Source organism: Oryctolagus cuniculus, chromosome 1 (assembly GCF_051225735.1).
Source record: "Oryctolagus cuniculus isolate XC-2025 breed Fujian yellow rabbit chromosome 1, ASM5122573v1, whole genome shotgun sequence".
In the NCBI taxonomy this organism is placed as follows: domain Eukaryota; kingdom Metazoa; phylum Chordata; class Mammalia; order Lagomorpha; family Leporidae; genus Oryctolagus; species Oryctolagus cuniculus.
Genome location: NC_142867.1, coordinates 139,306,785 through 139,323,609, shown reverse-complemented (window position 1 = coordinate 139,323,609; position 16,825 = coordinate 139,306,785). Strand labels below are relative to the sequence as shown.

Below are 16,825 nucleotides of genomic sequence, written 5' to 3'. Positions count from 1 at the left end.
TTTGCCACAAGTATTGAAAATTAATATATTTTTTGACAGGCAGAGTGGACAGTGAGAGAGAGAGACAGAGAGAAAGGTCTTCCTTTGCCATTGGTTCACTCCCCAATGGCCGCCGCGGCCGGCGCACCACGCTGATCCGAAGCCAGGAGCCAGGTGCTTCTCCTGGTCTCCCATGGGGTGCAGGGCCCAAGCACTTGGGCCATCCCCCACTGCACTCCCGAGCCACAGCAGAGAGCTGGCCTGGAAGAGGAGCAACCAGGACAGAATCCGGTGCCCTGACCTGGACTAGAACCCGGTGTGCCGGTGCCGCAGGCGGAGGATTAGCGTATTGAGCCGTGGCGCCAGCCGGCAAATTAATACATCCTAAAGGGTTTTTCCGGGCCGTCACCGTGACTCACTTGGTTAATCCTCCGCCTGCGGCACTGGCATCCCATATGGGTACTGGGTTCTAGTCCCAGTGCTCCTCTTCCAGTCCAGCTCTCTGCTGTGGCCCGGGAGTGCAGTGGAGGATGGCCCAAGTACTTGGGCCCTGCACCCCCATGCAAGACCAGGAGGAAGCACCTGGCTCCTGGCTTCGGATCGGCGTACCTCCAGACATAGCGGCCATTTGGGGAGTGAACCAACGGAAGGAAGACCATTCTCTCTCTCTCTCTCTCACTGTCTAACTCTATCTGTCAAATAAAAAAAAAATTTAAATAAAGGGTTTTTCCTCACTTAAGTAATACATTTTTCATTTGTACTGGGATTTGCTTAAAATTTGAGGACATGATACTCAGTATACATTTTTCAAAAGATTTATTTATTTATTTGAAAGAGTTACACAGAGAGAGAAGGAGGGGCAGAGAGAGAGAGAGAGAGAGGTCTTCCATCCACTGGTTCACTCCCCAGATGGCCAAAGTTGCCAGAGCTGTGCTGATTTGAAGCCAGGAGCTTCTTCCGGGTCTCCCATGGGAGCGCAGGGCCCCAAGGACTTGGGCCATCTTCCACTGCTTTTCCAGGCCATAGCAGAGAGCTGGATTGGAAGTGGAGCAGCTGAGTCTCGAATTAGTGCCCATATGGGATGCCGGCACCACAGGCGGCAGCTTTACCCGCTACACCCCAGCACCGGCCCCATAGTATATATATATATATATATATTTTTTTTTTTATTGTGGACTCCTCTGTTCTACATATTCAGTTAGAAAGACCCTCTTACTCCATAATTACTTAGAAACTGACCTAAGTATTCTTTTTGTATATTTATGATTTAAAGGTTTTCTTATTTACTCAACCTATAACTTACTCTGGTGTGGAGAGCAGTGTTTATTGTCTTCCCACTGAGCAGCCATAATTTGAATTTGAATTAGGGAGACCATGAAGGCTTAACTGCCCCCACCCCAGAGGTGAAAGCCCTCTGCATGGAGCCAACACCCACGTGTCTGTGGCTTCACTCTCTGAGTAGCTTTGCCACTGCTTTTGTGGGATATGTTTCCTTTCTTGCCTTTAGATTTCATTTTCCCTGGATTCTCCCATAAGTTTTTTTTTTTAATTAATTTTATTTATTTGAAAGAGTTACAGACAGGCAGAGGCAGAGCCAGAGAAATAGGCAGAGAGAGGTCTTCCATCCACTGGTTCACTCCCCAGATGGCCGCAATGGCTGGAGCTGGGCTGATCCGAAGCCAGGAGCCAGGAGCTTCTTCCGGGTCTCTAAAGTTGTTGCCGAAGTCGAGTGGAAGCACAGTGTGCAGTGTCTTCAGTCCTTTGCTTGGGGCCTTCACACGCGAGTGCCTGTAGCCACGGGCGCCCCCACGGCTCAGATTTCTCCTCTGCTTGCGGCCCGAGAGCTCCCTCCTGCCCGTGACACAGCAGCACAGAAAGGCCATCGTGAGGGGCAGCCGGTCCTCACTACACCCGGAGTCGCGGATGGACTCGGGTCCCCACCTTCTCAAATGCAGAAGTCCTAACTGCCGGCGCCTCACAGTGTGATGGCGCGTGGAGACAGGGTCTTGACAGACATGACGGTGTGAGAGGACGGTCCTTGCAGTGAGCCCTAACTCAGCAGGACCGAGGCGCTGACACAGAAGGGCAACGTGGACCCCAGGGCTGCACCCAGGCAGGGTGCCACGTGCAGAGGGAGGCAGCCAGCTACAAGCCAAAGACAGAGGCCAGGCGCAGCTCTGGGAGGAAACCCTCCCTGCCCACAGCATGACAGGCAACTTGTCAGCCTCTGGAAGGCTGGGAAATATGTTTCTCAGTGGGAGGTCCTTTGTTCTACTGGCCCCAGGCGCACCCATCCACCATGGCTCTCCTCAGTACAGACACTGTTGCAGAGTGCTTCCAGAAGAGAGCACGGAAGAACCATCTTGCACATGCCTATGTCTTTGCAGACGCTGGTGGCCCCTTGGGGGAAATCACCGCTCACAAATATTCATCTAGAAGACGTCCTCTTCCCCACTTAGCATCTCCTTGACGCAACAACTAAAATCAGCACAAGTCCTTCCGCATCTGATTGGAAATGACTCTGAGATCTTTTTCAGCCCTTCTTGTCCAACGCTGCAGAACATTGAGCACTCTCAGGACAGTGGCCCGGGCAGCAAGCAGCAGTGCTGCCCCGGAGGGGACAGTGCAGACGTGAGGGTCTCATGTGGCAGTGATGGTGATGCGCACGGCTCATGCGTACCCGCGTTCCTTCAAACTCTCTCCCCATGCAACTCCAGTTAACTTTGCTATAAGCCCATTTTCCATTGCTGCCACAAAATACTAGGGGCTGGGTAACACATAAAGAAAGGGGCTTATGTAGCTCACAGTTTGGGGGTTTCAAAGTCCAAGATCAGGTTGGGTTCACCCACTGGTGCAGCCTCTGGTGAACAGAAACATGGCAAGAGCCTGCGTCAGAGGGAGAATCTCTCTCTCTCTCTCTCTCTCTCTCTCTCTCTGTAACTATGCCTTTCAAATAAATAAATCTTTCAAGAAAAAAACAAAGGAAAGGAAAGTTGGAAAGTGAGTTTCATCTGTGTGCAGGGAGACAAAAACAAATGCATCAGAAGCCCTCACATTAACCGCTTGTGGGTTCAGGGTTGCTTCTCCCCAGTTCCTACTGAATTTGTCGAATTCTCAACACGATGCTCTAGGGACCATAACAAGCTGCCTACAACTACTGGTCCGAGAGTGAAATCAGCACATTTGACACTCAGCCTTTCAAGGCCAGCTGAGGGCTGCCGATGCGACTTCAAATTCTCCCCTCGCTCAGGCAGGACATGGACACCCCCCTTCTTCCTTCTTAGAGCAGGAGGGAAGAATTCTGGTTCTGGCAGAGAAATACTGGAGTTCTAAGGGCTGGCATCCCAGGGACGCCCCTTGCCTTCCAGGGCCTCACTCCTCTCGGCAGGTGTCACCAGGTGGTCCCTGAGAGCCCTCTGCCCCCCTGACATCCCAGGTTTCTTCAACCCTGTCCCTACGACAGCCATGACTTGTCACTCTTGCTGTCCTAATAAGCAGTGGGGTCTTCACAATGGAGCCCCCTTCTTGAACGTACTTCCTGCGTGAGCCACGAGGCCACCAACTGATCTCCAAGGGTGTCAGAGAGGATTACAGAAGCTGGGAGTGATTGGGGGAAGCAAACACCAAGCCTGTGTTGCATCCACCCTTGCTATAGTAGCAGGGTACCACCTTCCTGCTAATGAAACGCTCCCCCACCCCCGCCCCCCAGGTCAGGCAGCTTTCACCATCAGCTGATTGGCTTTGCTGAAAAAAAGGAAGTGGTAGACTTCCGCATCCAGCCTGGGCGGCAGCTAGAAATGCAGAGAACGCAAAGCGACAGCGTGAAGAGTGAGCAAATGGGCAAACAGATGGAGACGATGCCCAGGAGACAGGGGCCTGGTGCAAGGAGAGAACGGCCACACCAGAAGCAGCAACCAAAACACACAAGAGCCAAACGGGCCGTTTTCTAAAAACCCAAAGCATGAACTACGTTCTTTAGAAATTAGCTACCTGCTTGTTAAAATACAAGTATCCCCGGCCGGTGCCGCGGCTCACTAGGCTAATCTTCCGCCTGCGGCGCCGGCACACCAGGTTCTAGTCCCGGTCGGGGCGCCGGATTCTGTCCCGGTTGCCCCTTTTCCAGGCCAGCCCTCTGCTGTGGCCAGGGAGTGCAGTGGAGGATGGCCCAGGTGCTTGGGCCCTGCACCCCATGGGAGACCAGGAAAAGCACCTGGCTCCTGGCTCCTGCCATCGGATCAGCGCGGTGCGCCGGCCGCAGCGTGCCGGCCGCGGCGGCCATTGGAGGGTGAACCAACGGCAAAAGGAAGACCTTTCTCTCTGTCTCTCTTTCTCACTGTCCACTCTGCCTGTAAAAAAAAAAAAAATACAAGTATCCCAGGGCAAACAGTGGGTTGCAGTGGGTTAAACTGCCACCTGTGATGCCGGCATCTCTCATCAGAGCACTGGTTCCAGTCCCAGCTGCTCCACTTCTGAATCAGCTCCCTCCTAAAGGGCCTGGGAAAGCAATGGAAGACGGCCCAAGTGCCTGGGTCCCTGCCACCCACGTGGGAGACCCAGATGGAGTTCTGGGCTCCTGGATTTGGCCTGCCCCCATCCTGGCCATTGAAGCCATTTGGGGAGTGAACCAATGGAAGACGGCCCAAGTGCCTGGGTCCCTGCCAACCACGTGGGAGACCCAGATGGAGTTCTGGGCTCCTGGATTTGGCCTGCCCCCATCCTGGCCATTGAAGCCATTTGGGGAGTGAACCAGAGGATAGAAGATTTTTTTCTTCTGTGTCACCCCCCCCCCCAACACACCCATCACTCTTTCAAATAAAATAAAATAAATCTTTTTTTTTTTTTAAATTAAAAACTTAACAGAGGGACTGGGATGAGCAGGGTTGAAGGGCTCTTTTCCTACTTTGCAGAGAGAGGTTGCTGCACCTGCTGGTTCATTTCCCAAGTGCCCACAACAGACCTGGGCTGGGGCAGGTTTGCAGCCTGGAACCTGGAACTCAAATCAGGTCTGCTTCGTGGGTGGCAGGAACCAAGACACTTGAACCATCACCCCTGCCTCCAACTGCACCAAAATAAACTTATGCTTCAACTCCATTTTCTACAAAGTGTGGGAAGCACCCTCACATTGTGGATAACAAAAGAAAGCCGCAGAATGACAAGGAGGTAGATGACATATGCTTCCCTACCCCCAAAATGATATGCCCTGAAGACACACACACCTCTCTCCTCACGCATGCCCAGGATGGGAGCTGGAAAGGAAGGAGACCCACCTGCTCCCCGACAGAGGGATGGGGGCAGGGAGCCTTTATGCTGTTTGTTGTATCTGAACTCTTTACCCAAAGATGTCTCCTCCTGCATCAACGATGCAACTGAAAACTTTTTTTTCCAAAGAACGTGTAAGAGAAGTCTCCCATCTAGGAGGCCAGAGGAACTGACTTTAGAAACTGTTCTCAAGAATTGCTCAGAGAAGTTGCTTGTCGGAAGCCTCCCTGGGAACAAAGGCAGTTATCAGCCGCTATCCAGACCACAGGGGCAGGTTCCCAGGGCTGCCCACCTGGGAGAGCCTGTGACAGTTGCGCCAGCTCTAACCACACGTCAGGTACCGGGACACTGCTGGTCACACCTCACAAGGAAACGCCCCACTGTGACCCTTTCATTCACGTGAACTTCAGCGGCAGCAAAAAAGATACAGGATGGGGATTTGAACCCATGGGAGCTCGGACCCCGGCTCTCTACCACTGTCTATATGATGGGTGCTAATGATGACATGAGCACTGATCAAAATCACTCACATATCCCTAGTGTTTAAGATGAAAACAAACACAAGAGCCTGCCTCCACCCAAGCAAAGCCTGGGGCCCTGCAGAGGAAGTCATCTTGTGTCACCCAAAGTGGCCACAGGATCCTTGCCTGCAAGACGCTGTCAGAGCAGATGCACTCCACGCACACAGGATGCCCTGTTGGGCAGTCTGCACATATCACCTGTTAAGAAGCCCTGAAGAAGCCCATGGTCTCCATCCCTGCCTGCAGAAGTTATTCCGTCTAAGCATTCCTCACACGAGCAAGGAAAGCTTCCTGGGGATACGGCTGAACCTAACACGACACGCACCACAGCAATCAAGACCTCAGAGGCAAGGCCAGCCAGCTGAGCCCCGTGAGCTCCCGGGGAAAAAAGATACATCACCCAGAAAGCGAAAGGTTAACGTCTGATCAAACACTAAGGTGACAGTAACTTGGTTTCAAAATTCTTGGGGCTGGCGCTGTGGCATAATGCGTAAAGCCACCGCCTGCAGTGCCAGCATCCCATATGGGCACCGGTTCAAGTCCTGGCTGCTCCACTTCCCAGCTAGCTCTCTGCTATGGCCTGGGAAAGCAGTGGAAGATGGCCCAAGTCCTTGGGTCCCTGCACCCAAGTGGGAGACCTGGAAGAAGCTCCTGGCTCCTGGCTTCAGATTGGCACAGCTCTGGATGTTACGGCCAGTTGGGGAGTGAACCAGTGATGGAAGACCTCTCTCTCTCTTTCTGCCTCTCCTTCTCTCTGTGTAACTCTGACTTTCAAATAAATAAATAAATCTTTTTAAAAAATCTGACCAATGAAACTCCCAATTAGCTAAGTTAAATAATTTTAGATAAATAAAATACTGTCTGAGAAAGAACTTGTAAGATCAGTCCTATTCACATTATTTATGAAAAAACTTAAATACCTTGGGATAAATTTAACCAAGGATGTGAAAGATCTCTACAATGAAAATTACAAAACATTAAGGAAAGAAATAGAAGATGACACAAAAAAATGGAAATATCTTAACACATTCATGGATTAGAAGAATTAACATCATTTTTATTTATTATTTATTTAAGAGGTAGAATTACAGACAGAAAGAGGAAAATAGAGAAAGAGGTCCTTCACCTGCTGGTTCACTCCCCAAATGGCTGCAATGGTCCGAGTGGGGCCATTCAGAAGCCAGGAGCCAGGAGCTTCTTCTGGATCTCCCATGTGGGTGCAGGGGCCCCAGCACTTGGGTCATCTTCCACTGCTTTCTCAGGCCATTAGCAGGGAGCTGGATTAGAAGAGGAGCAGCTGGGACATGAACCAGTGCCTATCTGGGATGCCAGCAATGTAGGCAAATACTTAGCCTACTATACCACAGCACCAGCTCCCAACAGTTAATATTGCTAAACTGTCCATACTACCCAAGGAAATTTACAGTCAAGGAGAGCCCAATAAAAATAATAAGGACATTCTTCTCAGATCTAGAAAAAATGATCCTAAAATTCATATGGAAAAATGAGACCCAAAACAGCCAAAGCAGCCTTAAACAATAAAAACAAAGCCAGAGGCACCACAATACCAGATTTCAAGACATACTATAGGGCTTTTGTAATTAAAACAGGCTGGTACTCACAAAAACAAACATGTAGACAATGGAACAGCATAGAAATAATTAATTATTAATTACATATTTACATATTTATATTTTACATCAAATATTATATAAATTTATGTAATATATTTTATATATAAACATATATTCATGTTTTATATTTATAATTTATAATTATTAATTAAATTAATAATTAATCTGTACTGTACAACAGACTAATCTTTGAGAAACTAGCTAAAGTCACGCTCTGGAGAAAGGACAGTCTCTTCAACAAATAGTGTTTGCAGTTTGAATCTCTATAGGCAGAAGTTGGAAACAAGACCCTTCCCTCACACCCCATACAAAAATCAACTCACAATGGATCTGGGATCTAAACCTAAGGTATGAAACCATCAAATTACTAGAGGAAAATAGAGGGGAAACACTGCAGGACACTGGCCTAGGCAAAGACTTCTTGGATAAGACCCTAGAAGTACTAGAAATAAAAAGCAAAAATAAACAAGTGGGATTATATCAAGCTAAAAAGCTTCTGCAAGGCAAAGGAAACAATTAACAAAGAGACAACAGAATGGGAGAAAATAGTTGCAAACCATGCATCTGATAAAGGATTAATATCCAGAATATACAAGGAGCTTAAGAAACTCAACAACAACAGAACAGGCAATCCATTTGAGAAACGGGCAAAGGAAATAAGCATCTTTGCAAAAGAGGAAATCCAAATGGCCAACAGACTTGAAAAAATGCTCAGGATCCCTAGCCACCAGGGAAATGCAAATAAATGCCACTAGCATGCAAAAAGCAAAAGATACCAAATGCTAGTGAGGATGTGGAGAAGAAGGGACCCTAATCCACTGCTGGTGGGAATGGAAAGTGGCACAGCCATTATGGAAGACAGTATGGAGCTTCCTCAGAAACCTAAAAATAGATCTACCATAAGACCCAGCCATTCCACTCCTGGGAATTTACTCGAAATGAAATCAGCATACGAAAGAGTTATCTGTACTCTCACATTTCTAGTAGCTCAATTTACAATAGCTAAGATATGTAATCAACCCAAATGTCCATTAACTGATGACTGGATAAAGAAGATATGAAATACATACATATATACACACACACACACACGATAGAATACTACTCAGCCACAAAAAAGAATGAAATCCTGTTTTTTTGCAACAAAGTGGATGCAACTGGAGACCATCATGCATAGTGAAATAAGCCAGACCCCAAAAGACAGATATCATTGGTTTTCTCTGATTTGTGGTAGCTAATATACAGAGTATAAAAATGTAACATATATGAGTGAAATGGTCATATTTTCATTTGATTATTGTTTATACTCCTTGTTCATACTCCTGCTAAATGGGGGTCTTTCTACTTTGTACTTGTTGAACTCTTTACATAGTGGAGTATTAAGTCTGTGACTAAAAAGTAAATTAAAATCATGCTATCACAAAAATTAAAAAAGAAAGGAAGGAGGGAGGAGGGAAGGAGGAAGAGAAGTGATGTATATCCTTAGGATTGTATCTACAAACTATGGGAAATAAGTTCTCTGTATATAAATGAAATTTTTCTAAAAAAATAAAATGTAGATACGAAGTGCTAAATTGGAGTAAAAATAACCCTTCCTTAAGCATGATTCAAAAAATAGCCTCCGCTTCCTGCTACTGGGTACCCTGGGAAGCACCAGGCAATGGTCAAGTCCTTGGGTCCCTGCCACCACGTGGGAGACTCAGATGGAGTTCTCAGCTCCTGGCTTCAACCTGGCCCAGTTCCAGCCGTCATGGACATTCAGGAAGTGAAACGGCAGATGGGTGTTTTCGTTATCTCCTTTTCTCTTTCTCTTTCCCCCTCGCCCTCGCCCTCCCTCTCCCTCTCCCCTCTCTCTGTCTCTCAAATAAAGAAGTAACTAAAAAATATGCTGCGAAGGAAGAAATCATAGACTTCTATGATACAGAAAAATAAAAACATCAATAGAAGTAAAAGTTAAGGAAATGTTTTCAACAATTGGGACAATGGATTTGCAGGAGGTGAAACAGAGGTGAATATTGATAATATGTACACTTCAAAAGGCAGAAAGAGCATACGATTTAGCAATGGGCAATGATTTAGCCATTTGGGGGGTGAACCAACAGAAGGAAGACCTTTCTCTCTCTCTCTCTCCCTCTCTCTCTCACTGTCTAACCCTGCCTGTCAAATAAAATAAAATTAAATAAATAAATAAATAAGTGAAGAGAAAGAAAAATTAGGTCAAGTCACAAAACATTTCCATGGCAACTCGACAGGCTCTGATAGATGCAATGAAGCGTCACTCTGACCAGGACAGAACGCGGATTTATCAAGGGCAATGGACAGACAGGGCAGGGAAAGCGGAGAGCCCCTGCTGGACTTGGACAGTGCTTCTCATAGGCAGGCAGAGTGTATAGAAGTCAATGGGTATTTCAGGCGTGGGTGTCTCTCAACCTCCCCAGTAATGGTGCAGGTCCAGGGCCCTGCTTCCTGACACCAGTCCCGTCCCCCCATGGAGACCTGCTGCCTGCCCGCTGAGTCCACACTCGGGCCAGGCTGGAAGCCACTGTCTCCCTGATCCTGCACCCCAACCGGGTGTTCCAGTATGGCAGCGTCAGGAGCCAGGGCCTTTGTCCATTGCTCAGAGCAGACGATGGAAAGATCTCAGCCCTGCTAACCAGAACCATCCACCCTGAGAGCTCACAGCACCCTCTGGGAACCCAGTCTCACCAAGGCTCTCAGTGCCCAGCTCTGCCTCCCTGCACCCACCTGCCCGTGGCCTCCAGAAACAAACATGTGGTTTCCCAGAAAGAAAAGAACTGAGAGAAAGAGTCATTTTCAATCGCTAAATGTACTGTAACATAAACTAAACCTTCTTTCTTTGGCAATCTTTGCCTTGGTTATAGTTCATTGTACTTAAGATCCCAATGCAACCACCTTTCAAGAGACATGGGACAAAACTTCCATAATTGAATTTTAAGGGAAAAAATCAAATTGATACAAACTAACATTTTGTCAAATTTGTAAGAAGTAGAAAATTTCCCTGATAAAATAATATAGACAGTAAAAATACAGACAGTAAAAATCCAGTTGGTCTAGAGTTTGTTTTTTTTTTTTTTTTCAAATTTATTTATTTAGTTAGTTATTTTGGGGGGGGGGAGGGCACTCCCATCCAATGGTTCATGCCCAAATGCACCCAGTAGTGGCTGGGAACTGATCAAGGCAGAAGCTGGAAGCCAAGAATTCAATGCAGGTCTCCCACATGAGTGGCTGGATCCAATTATTTGAGTTATCACTACCACCTCCTAGGGTCTGCATTAGCAGGAAGCAGAAGGCACTCTGAACCCAAGTCTACTGTGGGGCGGGGGCTGAAGTCTTGACCACCAGGCCGCATACCCACTCCTGTTTCTATTTTAACCTTTCCACAAGCTCTCAGTACAAAACGCTTCTTCCGCGTATTCAAATTCAACCTGTTCAAACCCAAGGTAGAAGGCGAAAGTGGTCGGACACACGGAAAGGAGGCAATTGGATGCCAATCTCCGGTTAGGGCTCTGCTTTTGGTCCTGAATTGTTTTCAAAAGAAAAACAAATGCTTGGAGTGTAGATATTAAAAAAAAAATTCTCCCCAAAAGACCCAAATTCCTCTTCTGTTCCTTTATCCACTTACAGCTAAACCAATCCAGAAGGGGAGGGAAACGTGAGGGCCTGCAAGACAGGGTAGCTGTAGGTAGCTGGAAAACACCCATGCAGTGAAAGCTGAGACAGTAAGAAGCAGCTGGGATTATATAAAGGGTCCTGCCAGTCCCCGGGCATAGATAGCAGGAGGAGCTAGAGCCAGCTGCACAGTTGCCAGGAAACCGTGATCTTCCAAGGCCACGCTCAGCTGGGAAGGCTGGTGACAGCCCTTCCTTTGAGAACCCACCAGACTCTCTACAATCAGACTGTCGGGAACTCCGTTGCTGTCAATGCTATCACCGAAGGAGGAAGCATCCCACTCCTGCTTGCAGGATCTCTTATCTTGACCAATCTAGAAAATTCTGTGAACCCCTGCTATTTCAGACTCTTTGAAACGATGGGCACTGCGGGTCTGATGACCAGAAAGTGTGAGATATGGCTCAAAATAAATGCACTCAGCTCTCAAAGCAAATGGCAGTGCAAGGACCCTGCCCTGAGGCCCTTCACAAAGCTCATGGAAACATACGCATTGATTTCAGAAGATGTGTTCATTCCATTTTTCCCTGAACTTTTTGAAGTCCCCTCGTACACTCAGTCCCTCATCCCCAGCTCTGAAAAACAATTAAAAAAAAAGAACTAAACATAAAACACGTTTTAGGAAACTCATTTTATGCGAACACCTGCCCTAAACCGACACACAGCTATCTATAGTCTTTATCCTACTTGACGAGAACATTGTCACTGTTAAATGCAAACACGCAGTGACAGCAATGGGCAGGGCGGGGAGAGGGGGTCACAGCCAGTGTCGGGGTGGGTACCTGCCTCGGACCTTTCTAAGCTCTGGAATTCAGATCCTAAACCTCAATTCTACACTCTGCTGCAAAATCCTTATTTCCAGAACTCATCACAGCACGAGCGTTCTGGAGACGACCATGGACACACACCGTCCTGCACCAAGTCCTGCTAAGAACCTTAGCTCAAAACACAGGGCAATTCCACCCGCCTTGCAAGGTGCCTCATTTCTGAAATGCAAGCGGAGCCATTAAATAGCCTTCCTGCCACTTTCACGTCTCAGAAAAGTTAAAGACCCAAAGCATCCACCCTTAAAACAACACCAACAGTCTAGTTATTAAGATTAGTTATTAAGGATTGTAAAATCCTAGGCATCCTAGCACTTCAAAGACAGGGAGTAATGTCTGCTTTGCCGCAAAATTGCTCTAAAGACATTAAAAGTGTGATTTAGATAGAGCGAAATGACTTGATCATTTCAACTGAAGGGTCTTCTCACTGCAAACACCTAATACTTCACAACCCTAAACATATCCATGTACAGTGCAGACTTTAATGCGAGACCAGGACAGCCCAGTGTGTTTACTTGCATTTCATTCAAATGCTGCCTGCTTGGAGGCAATGAATTGCTCTCACTAAAAGGAGGAAATCACATGGAAACGCCATGGTTAATTTTTTTGTAACCTAGATTCTGATATGGTGCACTTCCAGCTTTTTTTACTACATGCTGAAATGCGTGACGATTTACAGACGACGACAAGAAAAAAGAAAAACTCTTCCAGCCAACAGTCTTTGAATTCAACCACATTTCGGGTGAATCAAGCAAAAAACAAACAAAAACAAAAACAAAAAAAGCTCTTGAGAATATGCAACTCAGCCTCCAATGCAAAATGACTCAAATTCTGACTTCTTCAGTGATTGTTTTCCCAGTCCTTGAATGCTCAAAACAGTGCATTTCTTTAGTTTCTAGGGGAGTTGAAGGTTTTGGAGCTATACTGCAAAAACCAAAAATATCAAGGCAAATGCACATTGTCCTAGGCACAGCGTGCCTGGTCTCCAAGTCATTCATTGTCTACGGAGGAGTTCCTCCACGATGAGAACGCATCCACAGGGCCAGCCATGCTACCGTTTAACAGCGCTGCACAAAGTTTAGCGTTTTCATGCAACTCTCTTTCTGCAATGTTAAGAGGTGCACGCCCCAAGCTATAGGAGGCACAAGGCCACGGCCGCAGAGTGACCGATGCACACGGCGGCGTTCCCCAGGGCATTCGTGTCGAGGGCCAAAGGAAAAACTCCTGCGGCCACGCCTGAGTTGGTCGCGCCGCGCCTGGTGCCAGCCTCGCGGGGCGCAGAACCCGGGCCGCTTTCGCACCTTTTGTCCCAGGGAGGCGCGAGCGAGTCCGGGTCCCCGTGTCACCTTGGCAGCCTCCGCGCGCCCGCCTTGGCGCAGGCCGGAGAGCCTCCCGCCCCGCGCAGGGGCCGGCTCCCGAGCGTCCGGAGGTCCGGCAGAGGGGCTGGCAGGATCTCCTAGTCTTATCTCGTGCTTATCACCTTTACCTCCGAATTCAGACGGCCACGGTGCCGGGCAACGGCGAGCCCGGGCCACAGGAGAAATGGCCAAGGCTGAGCCCGGCCGCACGGGCTCCTCCGCAAAGCGCCTCCCGGAGCGCGCGGGCCCTGGGACGGAGCGCGCGCGGCCACACCTACCTGTGCCAGGTGCGGCGAGGGCGGGACGCACAGGGTACCTGTCCCAGCTGGGGCTGGGGCGGGGCGTCCGCGCGGGCAGCGGGGCGCAGCGCCGGCCGCCGGGGCTCCTCGCTCTCCAGCCGCGGGGGTCGCTCAGCCGCCCGGCGCGCGGCGCTTCCTCATTTTGGGGCAACTTCCTTAACGCGCCCGGGCAGGCGGCCGCACTTCCTCCGGGGCAGCCACCCCTGCCACAGGCGCGCCCCGCTGACCGCACCCGTGCGCCCCGCGCGAGGGTGGCCGTGAGGGCGGCAGGGGCAGAGGGGCCAGGGTGGGACGCACAAAGCTTCTCCCAGCAGGAAGGCTCTGGCCAAGGCCTCCATATGTAAAGAAGGTGGGGCTGCCAATGACAGGCGTAGGGCAGGCCGCAGCTCCTACCGCCTCCCCGCCAGTGGGCGCACTGCTGTTGCTGCCACAGGCGCCAAGGGGCCCTTTGAGTTTGCCCTGGGATTGCTTAGCAAGAGATCTTGCTCACTCATGGGGTGTTTCCAGTTACCAGCCAGGACGTACCTGCCGACTCCCTGATCAGGAGGCTGCTGGAATTCTGAAAAAAAAAACGACCCCTTGTGACTTCATGGAACACGAGTGCGTGGGCAGGGTCTGTGGACCCCGAGGTATTCATCATTACAAGGTACCTCCCAGTATTCCCCCAGTGGGACTCTTATGTCTACTGCTAAACAAAGATTTTCTCCAGGCCTTAAAATGGCTTCAAATTACCCACCCTGTAGCCATCTCCCATCTCCACCCTGTTCTTTCTGTCCTTCCGTGAAAGCTGTCAGAAGCAAAACAGATTCACTTTTGTCCAACTCCACCCCCAAAATCACGACGCTAGGAGGGGACTCCACGCACAGGTGCCTGACAACAGGAACTACACTTAAGCCTCCGCCAGAACCGCAACCTTGCGCCCAGTCCGCCGAGCCTCGCTTCTGCCCATAGGTCTGTCTCACCACTGCCTGGCCGTATACGGATCCTTGTAGTCAAGAGTTACTATGGTGAGGCTAAGCCTCTGCCTGCCACGCCAGCATCGCATGTGGGGGCCGGTTCGAGTCCCGGCTGCTCCACTTCCGATCCAGCTCTCTGCTATGGCCTGGGAAAGCAGTAGAAGATGGTCCAAGTCCTTGGGCCCCTGCACCTGCATTGGAGACCCGGAAGAAGCTCCTGGATCCTGGCTTCAGATCGGCCCAGCTCCGATGGTTGTGACCGTCTGGGGAGTGAACCAGCGGATGGAAGACCTCTGGTCTCCCCCCTCTCTCTCTGTAACTCTGCCTCTCAAGTAAAAAAATAGATAATCTTTATTCAAAGAAATGAGTTAATCTTTCAAAATATCTCCTGTAACCAGTTTGTCTTTTATAACCTCTCTTTGACTCAACCTGTGTAAATATGCCCACGTGTTCCACTTGCAACGCTATGCTCCTCCTGGTTAAATTAAGTTTTAGAGACTCTGTGTGTGTTTGTGTGTGTATGTGTGTGTGTCTGTGTATGTTGATTGGGTGTTTTTTTTTTAAGATTTTATTATTTATTTTCCTTTTTTTCTTTTTCTTTTGACAGGCAGAGTTGGACAGTGAGAGACAGAGAGACAGAGAGAAAGGTCTTCCTTTTTCCATTGGTTCACCCCCCAAGTGGCCGCCATGGCTGGCGCACTGCAGCTGGCACACTGCGCCGATCCGAAGCCAGGAGGCAGGTCCTCCTCCTGGTCTCCCATGCAGGTGCACGGCCCAAGGACCTGAGCCATCCTCCACTGCACTCCCGGGCCACAGCAGAGAGCTGGACTGGAAGAGGAGCAACCAAGACAGAATCTGGCGCCCCAACCGGGACTAGAACCCGGGGTGCCGGCGCCACAGGCAGAGGATTAGCCTAGTGAGCTGCAGCGCCAGCTTATTTATTTTAAAGAGTTACATAGAGGCAGAGAGAGATATCTTTCCATCCACCGGTTCATTCCCCAGATGACCACAGTGGCTGGAGCTTTACTGATCTGAGCCAGGAGCTTCTTCCAGGTCTCCCACGTGGGTGCAGGGACCCAAGAACTTGGGCCATCTTCTACTGCTTTCCTAGGCCATAGCAGAGAGCTGGATGGGAAGTGGAGCAGCCAGGACTGGTAGCAGTGCCCATGTGGGATGCCGGCATGGCAGGCAGAGGCTTTACCTGCTACGCCACAGCACCAGCCCCTGACTAGGTTAGGATAGGACAGTTCTTTCCCAAGGGTTCCCACAAGACAGTATCCAGATAACACTGGCATGCTCCGTGAGGACGCTGATGGGCAAAGCTCATTCTAAAATGCTGTCACGTGAGGCAAAATAAAAGGATCAGAATGAAGTAGAGTGTGTTAGAGGAGAGCTTGGGCCACAGCACACATAACGGAATGCTTACCCTCAGTGGGAGTCCCTCCGCCTTCACCGTGTCACATTCACCCATTTCTACCATTGCGTTGCTTTCTAACCTACATGGAGGATTTTCAATATCGTTCCGTTTGTTAATCATCGGACTTCATTTTGGTTCAGTTAGCCAGAAAAAAAAGAGTGCTTGTTTCCGAGACGAAGGCTGCAGAATGCCTGTCCGAGGGGCAGAGATGGCTGGGGACGGACGCCGGCGGGGGCCCTGTCTCGAATCTGCATGTGAAGAGCTGACCCGCCTTTGACTAAGAGCGTCCATTCCTCGGGATTTCACCTGACACAGGTGTCGGGGGGCTCTTGCCTCCCCCTCCATAACTGCTGTTCTTTTTTTTTTTCCCCCACCATTGATTCCTCATCAATGTGAACTCCTCTGCATGGAGTGATTTTTTTTATGTCAAAGTCATCACATGAACACCTAGAAACATGTCATTCCAGAACTCAGCCCCTTCTCCCCTGCCTTTCCTCACTCCCTCTGCTTTCTCCTCTGGTTTTTCTTTGTAAGCTTTCACTGGCTTATCCCCAGCAGTGATGAGGAGCACGCTGAGTCCTAAAAAAAGCCTGGCCCCCACGTGTCCTGTGAATTCTTTATATTTTAGTTCTTTCGCATTTTTATGTATTTATTTTCATTTTAGTTGAAAGGGAGGGAGAAAGAAAAAGAGCGATCTTTCATCTGCTGCTTCGCTCCCTAAATGCCCATAGCAACCAGTGCTGGACCAGACCAAAGCCAGGAGCCTGCAGCTCCATCCGGGTCTCCCATGTGATTGACAGGGATTCAAGTGCCTGAGCCATCATCTGCTGCCTCTTGAAGTGCACGTTGGCAGGAAGCTGGAATTGGAAGCGGACTAGCCGGGACTCAAAC

At 49.3% G+C, this 16,825-nt stretch overlaps 1 protein-coding gene across 2 annotated transcripts in view; it reads right to left on the bottom strand.

Moving 5' to 3' along the window:
• SYK (spleen associated tyrosine kinase) overlaps positions 1 to 13,687 on the bottom strand; it is a 95,292-nt gene extending 81,605 nt beyond the window's left edge. The window contains exon 1 of one of the 2 annotated variants that reach the window (XM_008257975.5): positions 13,541 to 13,687. The gene's annotated coding sequence lies outside the window, so the exon portion shown is untranslated. Of the gene's footprint in view, positions 1 to 13,205; positions 13,317 to 13,540 lie in introns of those variants that run through there. The other variant, XM_089315995.1, reaches the window with a different exon arrangement.
• Between the last annotated feature and the right edge of the window lie 3,138 nt (positions 13,688 to 16,825).